Source organism: Ambystoma mexicanum, chromosome 4q (genome assembly GCF_040938575.1).
Source record: "Ambystoma mexicanum isolate Mex_15411 chromosome 4q, UKY_AmexF1_1, whole genome shotgun sequence".
NCBI lineage: Eukaryota > Metazoa > Chordata > Amphibia > Caudata > Ambystomatidae > Ambystoma > Ambystoma mexicanum.
This window is the reverse complement of record NC_090928.1, coordinates 998871226-998891148: the sequence shown is the minus strand read 5'-3', so window position 1 is coordinate 998891148 and position 19923 is coordinate 998871226. Positions and strand designations below refer to the sequence as shown.

Genomic DNA, 19923 nt, shown 5'->3' with positions numbered 1-19923 from the left:
GCTCATCCCAAAATCTCTCCCTCTCCATTGTCATCTGAGAAGAGCTGCTTATCGGATACCTGTGTAAGCCTGCACCCCTCTGTCAGTGCTAATACAGCTCTCCATGCTCTCCCCTCCCTATCCTGAGCATGTACTGCGATGTAATCTGCAGTTGCCATAATGCTCTCGATGCTTACTGAAATCATTTTCCCCTCCTTTTCACTTGCTGGTGTTTCTGGTCTGAATAGATAAGCAGCTGGCCTCCTCCAAATTTTGCCCTCAATTCCAGGCAATCATGCTATTGCCATGTCCGTTCCATATTGGAAGATGTCTCCATCTACTGGCTCAGCCCGGGCCACTGTTTGGCCACAGTAAGCCTGCAGTATTTGTCATGCTGTGTTAATGCCTGGTGTAGAGCAAATTATGCCCTTCTCCATGAAGGAGATGGTCATATTCAATCTGCTCATGATATCTCTTCCAAGTATGTTTACTGGTGACTGCTTTGAGTACAGAAGTGGAAAAGACATGTCCTGATCTCCTATAGATAAGGAGATGTTATCAGTAAAGGGAACCAACCCTCGAACCCCAGAAAATCCTTGAGTGTGCATGGCTTCCCCTGACAATTTAAACTTCCCCTCCCTTATGCAAGACCTATTTGCCCCGGTGTCAACTAGGAAGGAAAAATATTTGTCACCTATCGCCACCTGTATGCGTGGTTCTTCCGCAGTGTTAGGTGTTACTGATAGGATGGGACACATCAAAGACATCTGTGGGCTGTCCTATTGTGGGTATAGTGACTGACCGCTTCCTGTGTAAGGGTTGTGACCCAATATTGTCACCTTCCCTAGCTGTTTCTGCTGTAGGGGTGCATCAGTTGTTGATACTGCATTGTCCTGTATTTCTGTGAGCTGTTGTACCGTTTGTACTTGGTGTTGTTGTGTGGCTATCGCCTGTTGCTGTGGTGGTGTGTATGTTTGTGCCTGTATCTGTGGCTTTGGTGGTGCCTGCTGTGCCTGATGTTGTGGTATTTGAGTCTGGGGTTGTTGCGGTGGTGCCTGTTGTTGTGGTATAGATTGCTGTGTTCCTTGTTGTTGTTGGTAAAATTGCTGTTCCCCCAGAGGCCCTTGCTGTCCTTGATCTCCCCAGGCTGCTTGGGGGTGTCTCATCCTGCAAGTGCGTGACATGTGTCCCACCATCCAACATATCCAACACATTGATGGTTCTCAGGCCTGCCATGGGAAACCCCCCCATGTTGTCTTGGTACCCCTGTTGTCCATTTGGGTTGTAGCTCCAGAACCCTCCCCCTTGTTGTGCAGGCAGGCCATAACCCCTCCCTCTCATCTGACCGCCCCTCCCCCTGTAGTTGTTTAAATATCCGTTTCCCATCTGCATATACCCTCCTCCAGTGTATGCCGTGTATGGTGGGGGTGGGGGCATCTGCTGTGTTATTATTTGTGCTGGCTGCTGTAACTGTGACTGTAACTGTGCCACCTGCTGTTGTGTTGTGTCTTATGCAACCGTGACCTGTGTGGGGGCGGGTGTAGTTATTAGTGCTCCTTCCATGGCATATTTGTATAGTTTCTTCTGTACCAATTTTGCCTCCTCTGCCTTTCTATCTTCCTCCTTTTGTTTAATCTTTTCCTGCCACATTCTGCAGTAGTGAACAATAGTTAATTGTATTTCTGGCCAGGCCTTAACTTCCATCTCCACTATTTTCTTCAGCTGCTTTTGTACTTGCTCCGGGAGCCCTTTTACTAGTATATGGTAAAACATTGGTAGTGTTTTATCCCATGGTTCCCGTGTTTCCAAGCGCCACTTCTCCTGAATCTACTGGATGTAATCAACAGGATCTTCATTCTCACGCATCTTGCATGACGTTATTGCTCCTATGTCTGACGTGTCTGGGTACTGGAACCTCAATGCCTGCCACAGCGCATGTCTGCAGTTGGCAAATGGTGCTCCATCATGTGATGTGTCTGTTAATGTGACCCCTGGGAATCCCGCCCTTTTCCAAATGTCATCTGCAGCATCCCCCAATATTGAGATCAGGAGCCCCTTGACGTCCCCACCACTATTTTTTGCCCCGCAGTGTTTTTTTCCATTTCATATATCCACGTCCCAGCTCCTCCACTTAGTGACAGAAGCCTGCATGTTATATTTTCTTTATCGGCATGCTTCCAGGGGACATATTGTGGTCTGGCCCCACCCCTCTCCAGAAGTGGCATTAAATTGTACTCCCTCACCTCCCCCGCTTTCCGTGTGGTTATGTTTCTTGCTCGAACTGTCTGATCAGTGCACTTCATACTTCCCTAAATTCAGCCAACCTTTCCTCCAACATTTCTTCCTCTACCTGTGACAGTCGCCCTTCTCTTGGTTTACTCACCTCTGTGCCTGTCTGCGCGTTGTCCATATCTTCCTTGTTCACTCTCCTCACTGCGTCCTCTTCTTCCTCTGTTAGTGTCCCCCGGAGCTTTAGGAGCACCTGTGCTGCTATCCATTCATCTGGTCCTATTTTTGCGATGTTTTCCACTGTTCTCGTCCCTCCCCCCGTGCCTGCTTGTGTAGTGCTTAAGTCTATCGTGCTGGTCGCCGCCGCCACCCCCTCTGGTAGCTATCTGTAGGGGCGTATGGTGGAGGGCTGTACGCGGGGTTTGAGTACCCCTCAGTGGCTGTTAATTGTTGTCTGGCGGATTCTCTTAATTCTGTTACTGGGTACAATCCTCCTTCTTCCTTCTTCACTACCTTCACCAGAGGCATATCTTCTGTCCCTTCCTTTTTCACCTTTGCTTCTGATACTGCAACCGATCCTTCTTTCTCCCTCTTGCCTTCTTCTGTGCATAGTGCGTTGCTGCGCGCCGTACCCACGCCCCCTCCGTTCTCCTTCTCCTCTTTAACCTCTGTTGCCCCTTCCATAGTAAACATTCCCATTACCCCTGGCCTGGCTCCCTGGAACATCTTCCATAAGTTAAACATCTCTATATGGTGAGCTAATTTCTTTCCTTTGTATGTGTTGTGTATGTATGTCAAGAGCGAGTGCTGGGTATATTAATGAAAGCTGCCGTTAAGCGGCCACAGTGCTAGTATTTTGTTATCTGTCCCTTGTGTCCAGTCAATGCTGTACTTTATAATGTTCTCCTTATGTGGTGATAGAGAAGTGCAAATGTGCTGAAGGGTTGTAGTTAAAGCGCTTGCTCTCGTCCCCAACCCGTAGTAGGTAGCCATATTACAATTTGCTTTTTCCCGATATCAACCTATTTTACCTGGCCCCGTAGGTTGGGGACTTCCGACTGTCCGCTGAAAAGTAATACAATTGCAAGTGTACAGTTCCCTCTCTTTTATTATTTGCTTCCCTAAATGTTACTATTATGGCCCCCTGCGGCCGTGGCGCACAAAGCCCCCTGTGGCTGCGTGCCCTGTGTGGCATCCTTTATAGCCGCCCCACCTTCCTTTCTTCGTCAGACCTCTCCCTCCCCTTTCTCAACCCCCTTGTTGAGCGTGACCGGCGTTCTCCGTGCACAGCCACCTCTTCCCCCCGTGGCCCTTCGCTGTCTGAGCACGGCCAGCGTTCTCCGTGCGCAGCCGCCTCTTCTCCCTTTGGCCCCTACCTTCTTGCACCCTCTGTTCCCGGCCACCCCTGGATGGGTGCGAGATGGGACGCGAGGTGTATCGTAGTGTCCTATACAAACCCTATGGGTGACGTCACCAACTTCTACAATACACTGTAAGTACAAATTTCAAAACTTCAGAAATACGCGCTTGTTTTCACACAATTATCCCCCATTAACCCTACAGCTGTCTTCTCGCCTCGTCTGGAGCAAGGTAATCCACAATCAATTCACTTAATATAATCGGTCTGTGCACGCTGCGTCACTTTGCATGTGATACGCCCCCTCTCCAGAGGAGCTTAACCAGCTGTCCCTAACAGTTGATACACTGAAATTGTTACAAGGGGACACTTGGTGATTGGCTAAGGGTAATGGCATCAGTGATGAGCCCCTTGTATTTTGATTGGTTCCTCCGCGAACCCACAAGCCTGGGACCATCGCCGTTCCCAGCTCGCGGTGTACCTGGCATTGGCAACAATGTGCAACTATGTGTTTGTGGTGGACAATGGACAGGTCTGCTTGAGGGCTGGTGCACATGTCTTTCCCATCGCTGTAGGTGTCCAACTTGCCGCTTCGTTGTTGCAGATTGTGTCCCAGACGTGGGACCCTGGCGACTTTTCTGTCTGGCGAGCTTGGCATCTCGTCAGTTGGGCTTGGTCACGTGTGGGGAGGACGAAGCTGGAGCAGAATGATGAGCATTAGATTTGTGTTTTTCGGCTCTGAGGGCTCGACACCGGCAGGTGTAACCTTGGTGCTGGGAGCGCGGCATGTGGGTTGCAACATCGCGGCCTTGGCTGTGAGCTCTCGTTGGGCTCGTTCTGCATGGTCAGCACTTGTATTTCGTTTTGGGAGGATTTTCGTCTGCGAGGCTCCTGTCTGGGGACTCTTGCTTGCGGCCTGCTTGGGCCTAGTTTCTGGGTGGCAGTACATAACCCATAATATGGGGGTTGCGGGGCGACAGAGTGTCACAAGCAGCATCAGGTATACATGGTAGCGTCTTCATAGGGATAGGTAGCGAGAAAGCATCAGCAAGCATATACATGAGCTCCTCAGGCGTCTTGCGTTTCTGCGGTGCTGTAGAAGGCCTATGTGAAAAATAACAACGATGCATGTCCGTGGGTATGTCAGTCCGCTATGTCATAGCACTGAGTATGTTCTTCGTGTGGGTTGGTGTGTGAGTGACCAGTGTGCATGGTGGCACGTGTGTTCTTGTCTGTTGGCTATGTCGTCATGGCATCTCTAACGATGATGGTTTTCGTGGTTGGTGTCTAATCGAGCTGGTCCATGGCGCATGCGTCGGCTTGACCAGGGCGTACTAGTGGGCATGCTTCTCGTACGTGTATGCCTTTGAAACAGGACACTTTGTCATCTGGTAAGGAAGAGGTTTGGTCGAACTCCTCTCGTGGGGGTGCTTGGGCCGTGATCCCCTAGTCCATGGGCTGGGGGGAGGGTATTTTCCCATTCTCCCACTTCAACGCTTTACAGTTTAACAACCCGGAAACAACAAACAAGGAAAATAGAAGCAACAACACTATACATGATTCAAACCAGGAAAACAGCATGTGGAAAAATGTGCATTTCAGAAGGAAGAAGAAAGGAGGGGGAGGGGAGGAGAAAAGGGAGAGAGCGTGGAGAGTAGCGGGAGAAGTAGGGAGGATGGAGATCATGGGGAGACAGGGAAGATAGAGGAGCAAGGAAGAGAGGAGGGGAGAAAAAAGGGGAAAGGGAGTGGAGGAGAAGGAGTCAGGGAGAGGAGCGAAGAAGGAGTGTTTTCAGGGAGGAAAGGAAGGAAGAATAGGTGGAAGTGGAGCGGATAGTGAGGGGAAGGGAGTTCCAATGAAGGGGGGCTAGGAGCTGAAAGGAGCAGAAACGAGAAGAGGCACAAGAAGGAGGGGCGACAGACAGTAAGAAGAGATCAGCTGAACAAAGGGAGCGAGGAGGGGTATAGAATGAGAGAAAAGAGGAGAGGTAAGGAGGGGCAAGGTCATGAAGAGATTTAAAGACAAGACAAAGGAAGTGAAATTTAAGTGGGGAATGGAAAGGAAGCCAGCCTAGGTTGGAAAGTGAGTTGGAGATGGAGCCATGGGGAGAGAGAAGGCAGAGGTATTGTGTCATGTGTCTGAACTACCAGCACTGGTAGGATGTGTGGGGTCTTCAGAGTTGCTGTTGGTGCTCACCGTTAAGGCTTGGGTCCTGCAATGTCCATGGGCTCAGGGGTAAGATTATAACAATGGGGTCCGTGTCAAGAGATCCCAGGGAAGAAAGATTATAAATGATTAATTCTTGTAGTCTTCGAGTGCAGGTTCAGCGATTTCAGGCTTTAATGGCTACAGGAGGCCCTGGAGCTTCCCAGATGGGGGAAGATGGAACATGGGCACTTGCCTGGTGTCTCCAGATGAATAGATTCTGGTCTAGCAATCACAGAGGAGCAGCGGGTAACCTGCAGAAAAGGTTCTCCAGCTTCCAAGACAGAAGCTGAAGACGAGTCCAGGAGCTTCAGGGAGATTGGGCCTTTGGGCAGGTGAGGTGATCTAGCGGTCACTTCTGGACCAGAGAGAGGGAGCACCAAAGTGTTTTCTTTCTTGGTTGCTGGAGATAAAGAGCTTCAAGGTAAGATTCCTTGACATGCTTATGATGCTGGTGCAAAACTCCATCCCCTTACTCGAGCAGCAAGCCTTCCAAGTGTAAAGGTTTAAATTCCAGCATCAAAGTCAGATGAGTGGTTAGCAGGGCTTCTTGTATCCCCACATGGGTAGGCAGAGGGTGATCCCAGTCCCCAATCAAGCAGCATTCAAATATTTGCAACCAGCAAATGGCTGGCCACCTACTCAGGCAACCCCAAACTTTCAGGCAGGGGTTTTAAACACAAAATACCAAATCCAATTTTTTCCCCGACAAGGCATCTCCATATGCCAGTCAGAACTGGTTCAGCCTGCTAAAGTGGTTGATCAGAGAGAGAGGCATCCTGTGACCATATATACCCACGCCCTCCTACACACGCAAAATGGAAACATGTATGTGATCCTTCTGGAATTTGAGGTGAATAAAGAAAACCACCATTTTAGGTACCTGATGGAGTGGGTCAAAAAGGACCCTAGCTAGACAAATGATTCTGCATGGTGGATATCCTTTTACACAAAGGACAAATGCCACCAGCTTAGTCACATGAATACAATTTATTTATTGGACATTTGTAGGGCACCTATACACAGGTGTTTCCAGGTACCACAAGACAAGATGGGGGATCCGGGGGAGAACATGGGAATCTTATAAGTAGAAAAACAAAAAAAGGTTATATTGGCCTTGTGACAATCCTACCGTGCAAGTGCTTGACAAGGTGGTAAGTGCAAGCGGGGGGGGGAGTAGAAGGAGAAGTGCAGAAGTGGTCTGCCCCCAGGGAAGGAGAGCGGGCAAGTGCTGGGTGGGCTAAGGTGGCAAGTGCCTGGGAAAAAGGGGGGAAAGGCAGGATGAGTGCGGTGGACAGGGAGGATATAGTTGGGCTAGTCAGGCAAAGGAAGCCAGAGGGCAAGTGCTGGTAAAGGATACTGGAAGGACTGGTATGGGATGTCTAGCCCCTGTAAGACTCTGAAGGGACCAAGCCCCACTCGCAGCTGCAGAGGGAGAGGTAGAACGGGAGGAGGAGAGGGAAGGAAGAGGAGAAAAGAAAAGTATTGAGAAGTGTCTGGAACTTAAGAAGATCCAGCTCAAGTCTGAGGGGGTGGGGGGCTGTTCCAGAGGGAAGAACCAGCAGAGGAAAGAGATCTACCTCCCACTCTCTGTTTGGAGAAACATTTGATATGCAGAGAGCTGGAGCCAGAGGACCAAAGGACTCTGTCTGGGAGATATTTAAGGAAGGAAAGCTGGACGTAAAAAGGTCCCAGGCCCCAGACAGACTTGTGGATGATGCAAAGGGTCTTGGATTTGATCCTTGGGGTCACCGTGAGCCAGTGGAGAGATGTTAGGGCTGGAGAGATGCAGTCACTGGGCTTGAGGTCAGGAATAAGTCTCACAGTCCTATTCTGGATTAGTTGAAGGGGTAAAGGTAGCAAAGAGTCAGAAAGAGGAAGAAGATGTTGCAGTAGTCTAGCCTAGCGAGAACCGGGGCTCTGGAGATATTTAGCTTCTGTGGGAAGGTGAGGAAATGAAAATGCCCCTGAGAAGGTGGAGCTGAAAGTTGGACTTCTCAGCAAGGTCTGTGATGTGTGGAGAGAAAGAGACAGAGGAGTTAATGATGATCCCAAGGTGTTTAGCCTCACAGGTGGGTGAGGGGAGTGGACCCAAGGAGTCTGGCCAGAGAGTGTGGGGAAACCAGGAGCAGATGTCACAATGAGAAGGATTTCTGTCTTACAGGCATTAAGGCAGAGATAATTGGCAGAGTACCATGCCTAAATAGCAGTCAGGCAGCCAAGCATGAGGGAGGAGGAGGAGGCAGAGGTTGGCACCTTGAAAGAGAGCTGTGTGTCATGTGCATAACACTCGAAATGAGGGCAGAAAGTGGAGATCGGGTATGCCAGGGGGGCCAGATAGATGTTAAAGAGCCATGGTGATAGGATAGAGCCCTGAGGAATACCACAGCTAGAGGGTGTGGTGGAAGAGAGAAAAGAACCCATTTGCACTTGGGAAGGTCTGTTTGAAAGGAAGGAGATAAGCCACACCAGTGCCTAGGGTATCATGGAGACGGTTTATGAGGATGAAGTGGTTGACTGTGTCAAAGGCCGAAGTAAGATCAAGGAGGATCAGAACAGAGGGAGTGTTAGAGTCCAGGCTAGAGTGTATGTCTTCACAAGTGTTCAGGACAGCAGTTTCCATGCCTCTGGCCGCCCTGATACCGGAATGGTGGTCATTGAGGCAGCCAGCCACTTCGGTGTGGAGGGTCATTTGGGGGATGACCATCTTCTCCATGAGTTTGCCCAAAGAAGGGGTGACAGAGATAGGTAGGCCGATAGTTAGTCTGGCAAGAAAGGTCAGCACATGGCTTGTTTAGGGGAGGGGGCACAATAGAGTGCTTAAGAGGTTGAGGGAAGGAGCCATTGGTGAACGAGTGGTTGCAGAGGTCAGCCAAGGCTGGGGCAATGTAAGTGATGTTGTGCTTCATGGTTCTGGAGGAGCAGGGGAGACCCTGTTTAGAGGAAACCTTCATAGTGCAGACAACTCTAGAGATCTCATCTGGTGCAATGGGAGAGAAAGAGGAGAGTGTGGAGGGTAATAGGGAGCAAGGGAGGCGAAAGAAGGAGATTTGGGGGGAGCAGAAGACAGAGATGACAGGATGTCCAGAGTTTTGGAGGAAAAGTGGGCAGCCTGGGCAGAGCAGAGGGCCTGGAAGGGATTAGGAGACTGCAGTAGAATTTGCAAGTTCCTTGCCGATTTTAAAGAGTTCAGCCATGTTATTGGTGGCTCCAGAGATGCAGGCTTGGACATGAGCCCTCTTCTTGGAGCAGATAGAGAGACAATATTGCCTTTGGAGTAGGCAGCAGGCCAGTTTGCCAGAGGATGAGCTAGATGACTGCCACTTCCGCTCTGCATCTTTGCATTTGCAATTCATAGTGGCCATGTCGGATACATACCAAGAGTTTCATTTGTAGGCAGGCTTCATGCGGATCCTCATGATGGGGGCAAGGACATGTAACATGAAGGATGCATCTGCCCTGGTACAGTATTGGGCACCTTTGGGGTACTTCTAACTCAGGAGTCTTAAGGACTTCTAAGGCAGAGTACAAAAATACAGAGCCACTCTCCCAGTGAGGCTTTAAATTAAGCCTGGCTCTGAGAAAGAAGCGAGGCAAGCAGCAGAGAATACAGCAAAAAGTACAGAGGGCACAACATCAGGGAAAATGTTGACTTTCCAACTGTCATTTAGCACCTCAAAAACGTGATGCTACTTCAAGGAACAGTAGCAACTGAGAGAAACTAGGCCTGCATTTCAATGGCATGGCTGATATTTTTATGTGAAGACCAATACAAGTTGAAAACAATTGAAGAGTAGTGTGGAGCTGTCTATACAGAATCTTTGAGAAACCAACTAGAGAATACATGCAAACCCTAACAGGACCACTAGGCAATTTGGACTTATTATTGGGGAGGCAGCTAAAGTGTGATTAAGGGAAGCCAACATTTGATAGGGTCGCTGTTGCAAGGTTTTAAAGTAGAATCCTGCTCAAATGCTTTATTTTCAGTAATAAAACGATATCATTATCGAACTTCCTTTAGGCCCCTGATGATGATGTTAAATTAGCCCTCCACTACTCTGACCTGTAGGTAGATTTGCATGTCATCAGCATAAGAGCAAAAGTATGTACCGCTGCTGATTATGGATTATGAGGATTATTACTTATGCCTAAAGAACCTTGACCAAAAAGGTTAATCTTTGTTAAACCAAAGATGAACCACTCTCCCTCCACCATTATCAAATCAATCCTCACATAATGCAGCAAACTGCCAACAAATGTAACACATTACATAGCAACACCACTGCTCCCTGTCTAGTCCTATCACACACACACACACGCATGAGGTGGTACAATGGCCTCATAATGTTGACTTTCAATTGATTGATAGTGGAAATCCCTCTGGGTGATACACACACTCAAGTGTCTCTGCCTATAACACGTGGGACTATAGTTCTTTCGACCTGCATGGATCAACACCACAAACTTCACACCTGCCCTCTCCACCATCATACTAGCAACCAACGCCCCAACCTCTTGTCTTGCATAGCCATGCGCAACAAGACCACCAAAATGGCAGACTTTTTCTATACAATATCACTTTACACTACATTGCATTACATATGTTGAGGGATAGTGGATCTCCTGTAGGACACTGCATGGTGCAAGGCTGGTTGGGGGACCAATGCAGTGGATCAATTATGGGATACAAAAAACAGTTTGACACCTTTAAGTCAAATAGGCTGACTAGAAAAACTCAAACTGTCAAAATGTCAAAACCGAATTAATCTATCCATATACCACAGACGATTACATACATTCTCTGAATAAACCAGGGACGCAATCCACACAACGATCTGGAACAAGGCAGAAGTGGGTTACGTTCTCTGGATCAAGTAGCAATGCCTCTGACGACGGGTCTGGATATAATTACAGACACGGGCCATGCAACCAATTTGGCCAGCCCCTTATGCCCCCCCTTTTTTGCCAGAGGCGGGCAAGGGGGAGGATGGGGTCCTCCAGTCTGGAACATGCCCTTTTTCGTCAACAGGAGACGATCACGACGCGAGAGGAGATAGCCACTGCACTAACGGCAGGAGGTGATCTTCGTATTTTTAATCTAGCCGAGGCAAATTTGATGACAGCACAAATTTCTATTTTGATCAAAGGCCTCTCCTTTGTACCCCCCACAAACACAGACTGGTATAACGCTGATTTGGAACTACAAAGCTTCCTATGGATGGTTAGACTTCGTACCTTTTTCAATGAGAGAGAGGAGAATGAATCAGAACCTGATACTGGGTTGCATCCTAAATCGTCCTTCACCCCAACCGACAATCATGTGCAGAGCGGCCTGATAACATTTGAGAAGTGCATTCTCAATCATGTCAAGAAACTTGCAGGTCGGAAAGTAACCCTCCAACCTAACTGCGCTAAGGCAGAGAGAGAGGCACTCAAACAACTGTCGGCAAACCACGAACTGGCCATTAAGCCAGCAGATAAAGGGGGCGGAATTGTTATTATGTCTACTGAACAGTATGAGACCATGGTGATGGCACTGCTAGACGACGAGAGAGCTACCGTCCCCTCAGAATAGATCCCACCAAGGGGATGCAATTGTAAATATCGCAAATGGTTTCATTTGCATTGGAAAGGGGTTGGATAACTGAAAATGAGGCAGCTTTCCTTACAACTACACAAGGCAGAACATCATGCCTATATGCATTACTCAAAATACACAAGGATGCTGAAAACCCACCAGGAAGACCCATTGTTTCAGGATGGAGCTCCATTTTGGAACCTCTATGTAAATTCATAGATGCTTTCCAAAAGCCCATGAGTATGAGGACGGATTCCTATCTGGGCACACAACCCATACAATTCAGATATTTGCAAATGTAGGTTATGATCCTGTAACTCAATTTCTGGTAACAATGGACATCAAGTCTTTGTATACCAGCATTCCACAGACAGCAGCAATTGTGTGTACGAATACCTCACAGAGACCAACTTACAATCTCAGGTTCCACCTGCTTTTATTATTGAGCTAATGACATTTGCTCTCTGCAAAAAAAAATGTGTATTTAACAACCAATACTATCTGCAGATTAAGGGGACCGCCACGGGTGCAACTTTTGCCCCCAGTTTGGCGATCCTGTACATGGCCGCAAATGAGAAGAAACACATCTCTAATTAGCAGAATCCCTGGTTGCCCCATGTCAAGTGGTGGCGACGGTATATTGATGATATTATTCTCCTCTGGGAGGGCAGTGAAGAAGACCTAACAGTTTTTTTTCTCCTGGCTCAATACCTGTGACGATGACATTCGCTTTACTATGAATTATAACAATAAAACCATACATTGCCTAGACTTGAAGATCAGCCACACAAAGGGGAAACTCACATGCAACCGATTTCGGGAACCCACCGATCGTAATACCCTTTTATATTTTACCGGCAATATCTTGCATAGTGTCTACCACAATGTCTTTGTGCACGTTACCTTAAGACTACCAATGTGGCAGCCGAATAACACATATGCCCAACCTCTATTTTGTAGGTTTACCACACTGGATTGATAACAAGGCTTTGGACCATGATTCAGGAACATCCTTACCCATGCCGTCCATTGCTACTGCTCAGTCCACTGATCCTTTCTTTGTCCGCGACCTCCAAATGGAAAAAGGAAGACAGAGGCACAGCCGGCAACTTTGGGAGCATGTGGAGTGGTGCGTCCTCATTGGACCGCCGGCGGTACACCTTACAATTCGGAGGGCTGGCTGTTTCAATAACCTAGCGAGGCCTGTTCTAGGCATGGCTTGCCATGGCAACGTGAACGCTTGATTTCATTCACAGTAACCATGCCTGCCTTTGCGAAGGACCGCATCATTGAACAGCACTACGTACGAACCGCGCGCTGTCTACAGAACGGCTCCTGGACTTTAAACCGGACTGTTTGTCTCTATTTCTGACTGTACCTTGCCCTCGTGCAGTTTGACTGGAGCCTGCACATCCTGATGCGACAAGGTAATACGGGAACAACCAATAGCCTTGGGTGTGTAACAATGCGTGACACTAGACAATTCATTTTTCTTTTGCTTTTAGTGATTCCATTGTTCCTGCTGCGTCTTCTACATAGGCTGCACAACATTTTGGACAGTGATCATGCACTAGGAGAAAACAACCTCATCAAACCGTATGACCACATGGGCACACCTGGATGCAAGGACATGCAGACCTAAAAATCAGAGTGGGATTTCACTTATCTCCCTATAAATGCGCTACAGCTAACCACTGGGTAAGTGCTATACAGGCTACGCCGATGCCCATGTGTGTTTACTCTGGGGGCTCTTGTATTTTTTGACCACGGATGGTTTTTGCAGCTATGACGTGGTAAACTAAAGGTTCTTTTCATACACATTAACGGTGTTTTGCCCTCTCTCCCTGCCGCCCTCATGTGTGTGCGTCCCTCTGTCTGCCTCGCCCTTCCTGTTTCCTTTACCCTCTTGAGTGACAGGTTACTCCAGTCTAGACAACCAGAATCTCTGATGGGCATCCTGCCGGGCACGCCGGCCCAGTCCCTGTCTTCACAGTGGGGATCAGTTTTGAAGCCCAGTGTCCTTCCACCCCTCCCGGTAAGGCTAGTCCACCGTTATTGGGTTGTCTTTTGATTGCCCAGCCCATTTTTCGTCTTTTAACTCTTTTATCTGACTTATTCCTCCTTTAAGCTACTACTCTCACAAAGCCCACAAACCTATTTTTAACCATTTCACATACTCCCTACAGGGTCCTGAAACTACGCCCTGAAGAAAGTGGCTCTGTTGCCTCTCCCTGAAACTGAACAGCATAAGGGGATACCAGTGGTTTTTCCAGTATCGACCACTGCCACCCATTGATGCTTTTTGTCCCGATCTTGTTTTCAACTCTTTGTTTCCCCTGTAAATATTGGCAGACTCATTGGGGGCCCACTTCCAAGAATTGACATTTGCACACAGGTCGAAAGGAAGTGTATTGGCCTCTAGCTATTAATAAGGCAAGTTCCATGTTTTCCAGTTGTGTCGAAATATTTAGACTGGCAGTTGGGTGAAGAAATAGAATTACAAGTACATACAGTGTAATTTAGTCCCACAACTGCTGAACCAATTTTCATTTGAATTGTTAACAGATGCTTTGCTCTCGATGATTGTGTTTCAAATGTTCATACTTTTTGCTTATGACCAAGGGCCTCATTACGACCCTGGCGCAAAGTGGTTAACGGCGCCGTAAAAGGCTGCGTCGCCGTTAACCACTTAGCGCCTTACTACGAGGTCCCTTTGCGGGACCCGACCTGAACGGCTGGTCTGGACCAGCCGTTAAAGTAGGGACCCGCAAAGGAACCTCGCAGGCAATTACGGTACCGCAATTTGCGGTAACGTAATTGCCGCCTTCCCCATTCCCATTGAGCCCTATGGGGCAAAAATGGGAATGGGGAAGGGCCATGGGGAAATATCGCCTGCCAACCTTGGAATGGGGCGGTATTTCCCCATTTCCCCATGGTGGACTCGTTACAACACTGGCACCAACCATGGTGCTAATAGCGCCATGGTTTAGCGCCGGTGTTGTAATGAGGGCCCAACATTTAGGTCATTCACAATTTCTTAACGCTGGATTGCGTCTATCCACCATTGCACACTGTCTCTTTTCTCTCCTTTCATGTTCTATATGTGGTATTCTACATGCTTGATCCATACCGACATGTCAAGGCATTAAAAGTGTTCCTTTTTTTGACCTGTTATCATTTTGTACTGAACACACCTTCTATCGGATGTCTAATTTAACCTTTTTTGAAAAATAATCATCTTGTAATGAATTACCTTCTATTGTATGTTCAATTTACCCTTTGTTGGAAAAATAATAATTCCCAGATATCCTTTACTTACGGCTGTGTCTTTGTGTCTTTTGGTAGATGAAATTCTTCTCTATTAGGATTTGTTTAGTATCCTAACCCGTTGCCTGATACTAAAAACTGTGCATAAATTAACCGCAATGGTATCAGTGAGTGGCAGCAGTTTTTTCTCTTTTGACCTATGGTTGGGGAACATGAACTAAGGCATCTGGCCCATGTCTGAAACCATTGGCAAGGAGAACTTGAATGGATAAACATTGTAGAGTAGATTCTGTGCAGTGGTGGTGGCAAGAATCCGGACTTGCATTCATTAAGTAGAGCGTGGGGCTCCACTCTGCCACATGTGCTCCTGGAGCTGCGTAGTGACTACTTTTCAAAGATTCTGGAGGGCCAAGGCAGAACTGCGGCAGAGATGCTGTTGTGTAGACCACTGGGTTAAGGTGGGTTTTTCCAGAGGGGACGATGAGAGAGTTTTGTGAGGTCTTTGGGCAACACTCTTTCCTGTTGGGGCGTGTTGATGAGGCCAGTGATGAAAGATATGTGGGTCATAGCATAGGCAGAGGTTATCTGCTTTTCTGCAGGGCCTGGTGCCTTTGATGACGTAGGGGGTTGTGTTTTTCTCCACCAGGGAGTAAACAAAGCCCACATTATGGTTATTGCCCGGGCCTGTGTGCTGCCTGTGGCGCTGCCCCGTGATAAGACGCGCACGCGGCGGCGTGACGTTGCACGTCGCCGCCTGCTGTATAAATAAACAGGGCGTTCCCAGCCGCGTTAGAGCAACCGGGAAGCCCGAACTGGAAAGACGTGTGTCAAGTGTGGTCTTTCCAGGTTGGGGGCTCACAGGACCGCATGGGGCAAAGGACAAACCCCCAACAGTGGCAACGAGTGATGTCGGATGCCCGGGCCCGGCAGTGAAAGGATTCCGAATTTATTTCCCTGAAAAGGAACGATTGGACATTTTGTTTCACGCCGTGGCTGCGGATCGCACACGCGGCTGGCAGCCATTTTGTCGGTGAGGCCGTGGAACTTCATCAGGCTCCGGTTCGAAGGGTGAAGGTGATCCAGGTCTAATTTTTGGATATTCTGCTTGCAGACAGATTAATCTGCAAGCCCATGCCTGGTTTGTGGATTTTACTCCAGATTTGGGACTTCTACGTCAAGTGAAAGCTAGGAGAAGGGCTAATATGACTGGGCCTGCTTAGCCCACTTAATTTTCTCAGCTTCATTTTTGGGACACCTACACCCTTGAGTCTTGCAGCAGCAAGGGGACACGGTGCTTCATCATACCTTTCATCATCAGGACGCTGTGGCTTCGTCCCTGCCCCCTTCATCATCAAGGTGGACTGCTACAGTGGAGATCTTCATGTTGGTGTGCTTCTGTCTTCTCTTCGATCTCCTTGGTGCTGGAGGCGGCCTCAGGTGAGCTGAGGGCAGGATACCACCACCTCTCCCCCAGGTTTGGACGGGTGCTGTGCCTAGGTGGGGTGGTCACTCCATGAGGAGGTGGCGGGTGGCTGAGTTGCGGCCCTCAGGACCCAAGGTGGAGGTGCCTGTGCGCTCAAGCCCATGAGTGACATTGAAGATCTGGACGGTGGGGCCACGGCAGCCGCACAGCTTCCCCAGGACGGTGGTCAGGTGGCAGCTCATCGGCAGACCGTTCAGCCCCTCGTGCTTCCAGCACAACAACCAGTGGCGGCTCCGCAGCTGCCCCCGCAAGTTCAAGTAGGTGGTCTAGCTCCTGGGCCTCAGGGGCCACCGGCAGTACAGATTGCTGCTCAGCCAGGACCTCTCATCATGGCTCAGGCACGAGCCCAAGCGGCCCTGCAGCCCATCCCTGAATTTGATGCGTCGGGCCCACCATCCAGCATGGGGCCCCGGTGGAGGAGGTGGGTTGGTCGCCTCGACATGTATTTCAGGGCCGCTCAGGTGATGGACGATGACAGCAGGGTGGCTACGATGCTGTACTCTGCGGGGCCTGCGGTCCAGGAAATTTTTGAGTCGCTCACTCCAGCGGATGCCACCTACGTTGCGGCCAAGGCAGTACTCCAGGCCCACTTTCTACCCCTCGCCAACGTGGACTATGAAAGATTTGTTATGCTATCGGCCAAACAAAAGGAGGATGAGACACTGGACACCTTTTATGGCCACCTGCGCCGCCTCTCCCTGGGCTGTGCGTGGGGGGACGCGGAGGACATGATGCGCACGATGCTGATTCAAGCGTGCTCCTCCGGCAAACTCAGGAGGCAGGTCCTGAGAGAGCCGGGTATTACTCTGCCCCACATTCTGGAACTGGGCCGGTGCCATGAGGTGGCGGAGGCTCGGGCAAGCAAGATGGAGGAGGCGGGGTCCCGCTCAATAAAGTCGGAGGAGGCGTGTGCCGTGTGGTGTGGCGGCAGAGGAGTGAGAAGGCCTGGTGGGGGACCCCGTGACAGAGCTGGGAGATCGGGGGAATCGTGCCAGAGGTGCGGCTAAGACCTCCCCCACCCGACAGAGTGCCCGGCGGCTGGGAGAACATGTGGTAGGTGCGGCCTGTCTGACCATTTCTCGAGGGTGTGCAGGGCAGCCCGTGATAGTGCCGAGAGGCCCGGCTCAGACGTGGGCTCCACGCCAAAACCGCCCACCAAACGTGGCCCAGGTGGACCAGGGCGAAGAGGAGACCCAGGGGGACGAGGCCGAGGAGGAAGAGGAAGAGAACATTTTCTTTGTTTCCAGCATGGAAGTCCTGAAGGGGAAGGGCAGGAGGCAATCGAGGTGTGTAGTGGAAGTCGACCACTCGCCAGTCCCGGTGCTGGTGGACACCGGAGCCTCGTTCAATGTGATGGCCCGGGGGCAATATGATGCCCTGGGATCGCCCCCAAAGCTGGTCACGCCGAGAGCCTGCATTTTTGCGTTTGGAGGACTGGAACCAGTACCGCTGGACGGTGCCTTCGTGGCAAGTGTGGAGCATGAGGGCTTGCGAATCAAAGCCCAGTTCTATGTGACCCCTGTGAGCAATAACACTCTGTTGAGCTGTGCCGCCGCCAAGGCTCTCGGAATTGTCAGCTTTGCATACTCGGTGTACCTCGAGGACATCAATGACCTGCTCGACAAGTATGCCGCCCTCTTCAACGGCATTGGAAGGATGACCGGTGAACCGGTTAGGCTACACATCGATGACTCTGTGCAGCCCATTCCATTGAAACACCGCAGGGTACCGTTTCATCTGAGGGAGCAAGTTGACAAGGAGCTCGATAACCTGGTGAGTCTAGACATTATCGAGAAGGTCGAGGGCCCGACCCCATGGGTGTCCCCAATCGTTGTGGCTAGGAAGCCCAAAAACCCGAATCTGTCCAGATCTGTGTGGACATGAGGCTTCCCAACAAGGCCATTAAGAGGGAGCGGCATCTCACCCCCACCATCGATGACATTATTGCCGAAGTGCAAGAGGCTCGGTTCTTTTCCAAACTGGACCTTCGAGCAGGGTATCATCAGGTGGTCCTCCACCCTGAGTCCCGGTACATAACATTCACTACTCACCGTGGACTATACCGGTACAAGAGGTTGAGCTTCGGGGTGTCATCGGAAGTCTTTCAGAACATCATCAGAGGCGCCCTCGCAGATCTGGAGGGTGTCCTGAACATTAGTGATGACATTTTGGTGTTCGCAAAGACCGAGGTGGACCATCTGAGGAAGCTCGGAAAGACTTTTGAGCGGCTACAGTCTCTAGGCCTCACCCTTCATCGGGACAAATGTGAGTTCCTGCGTCCCTCCATCGAATTCTTCGGGTTTGTGTTCAAGGAGGGGGGGGTCTCGGCAGATCCAAAGAAGGTCCAAGACATTAAGAAGGCGCAGCCCCCCGAGTCGGTGTCTGATGTAAGAAGCTTCCTGGGGATGGTCACCTACTGTGGGCGCTTCATCCAAAATCTCGCCTCGAGGTCCGAACCACTCAGGGCACTGACGAAGAAGGAGTCGGCCTGGCACTGGGGCCCACTGGAGCAATCGGCTTTTGAGGACATTAAGAGCGCCCTGACAGCGGAGGACACCATGGCGTTTTTCAACCCGGCGCTGGCGTCAGAGATCATTGTTGACGCCAGTCCATTTGGCCTGGGTGCTGTATTGACTCAAGTGGACCGGGATGGGAACATCCGCCCCGTGGCTTACGCCAGCAAAGCGCTCTCGGAAACTGAGCAAAGATACTCCCAGATTGAGCGGGAGGGGCTGGCGGTACTCTGGGGTTGCAGAGATTTTCGACTCTATGTCTTGGGGCATCCAGTGACGGTGGTGACAGACCACAAGCCCCTGCTTCCCATTCTGGCAGGGTCATCCTTGAAGCCCCCGGACAGAATCGAAAGGTGGATGCTCGCTCTTCTCGAGTATGGAGTTACACTGGTGTATCGGCTGGGTGTCAACAATGCGGCGGACTATCTCTCCAGACACCCGGGAGTGCGTGGGGGAGAGGAGTATGACACCTGCGCGGAAGAGGCCGACGAGCACGTTCGAATGGTGGTGGAGGCAGCCACGCCGAATGCGCTACCTCTGTCGGAATTGGAGGCTGCCGAGGACGAGAGCTTTCAGATCCTCAAGCACTCAATGCAGCACGGCTCCTGGAAGTCCATCCTGGAAGCTCTGGCGGGGCGGACCAAGGAGGCCAAGACAGGACTTGAACAACTATGGAAGGTCAAGGATGAGCTGTCGTTCTCGGCATCGGGCCTGCTGCTCCGAGGTGACCGGATAGTGGTCCCCCAGTCCAAGGTAAAGGAGGTTATTACCTTGGCCCACCACGGGCATCAGGGAGCCGCCAAGACCAAGGCGAGACTGCGGCTGAAGGTATGGTTCCCGGAGCTTGAGCGGAAGGTCGATGACTTTGTGGCGGCCTGTGTGTGGTGCCAGGCGGCCTCTCCTCTGCAGCGAGAGCCAGCGATCGAGGTGATGCCCCGAGGCACACGGCCGTGGGAGGTCGTCCATGTGGACTTTGGGTCCACGTCAGTAGGCACCCACTTCATCGTACTGGTCAACGAATATTCACGATATCCGGAGGTGGAGTTTGTCGAGTCGGTGGCCTTCGAGCACGTGGTTGTGGCCGTGGAGAAGGTGTTTGCGGTCCATGGTTTCCCCCACACCCTGTGCTCGGATAACGGGTCGCCGTTCCAGAGCGAGCGGTTCTCTGAGCTGATGGAGAGCTGCGGGGTCCAGCACCGGATGGTGTCCCCGTTGTGGCCCCGAGCAAACGGTGACGCTGAAAGACTGATGCGGACACTCAATAAGACCTTCAGGATCGCTCAGGGACAAGGGCAGTCACTCCAACGAGCCC

At 50.4% G+C, this 19923-nt stretch overlaps 1 protein-coding gene across 1 annotated transcript in view; it reads left to right on the top strand.

Moving 5' to 3' along the window:
* Window positions 1-19923, top strand: part of LOC138468137 (spermatogenesis-associated protein 7-like) — a 1832011-nt gene that overhangs the window by 1697435 nt on the left and 114653 nt on the right. The window lies entirely within an intron of this gene.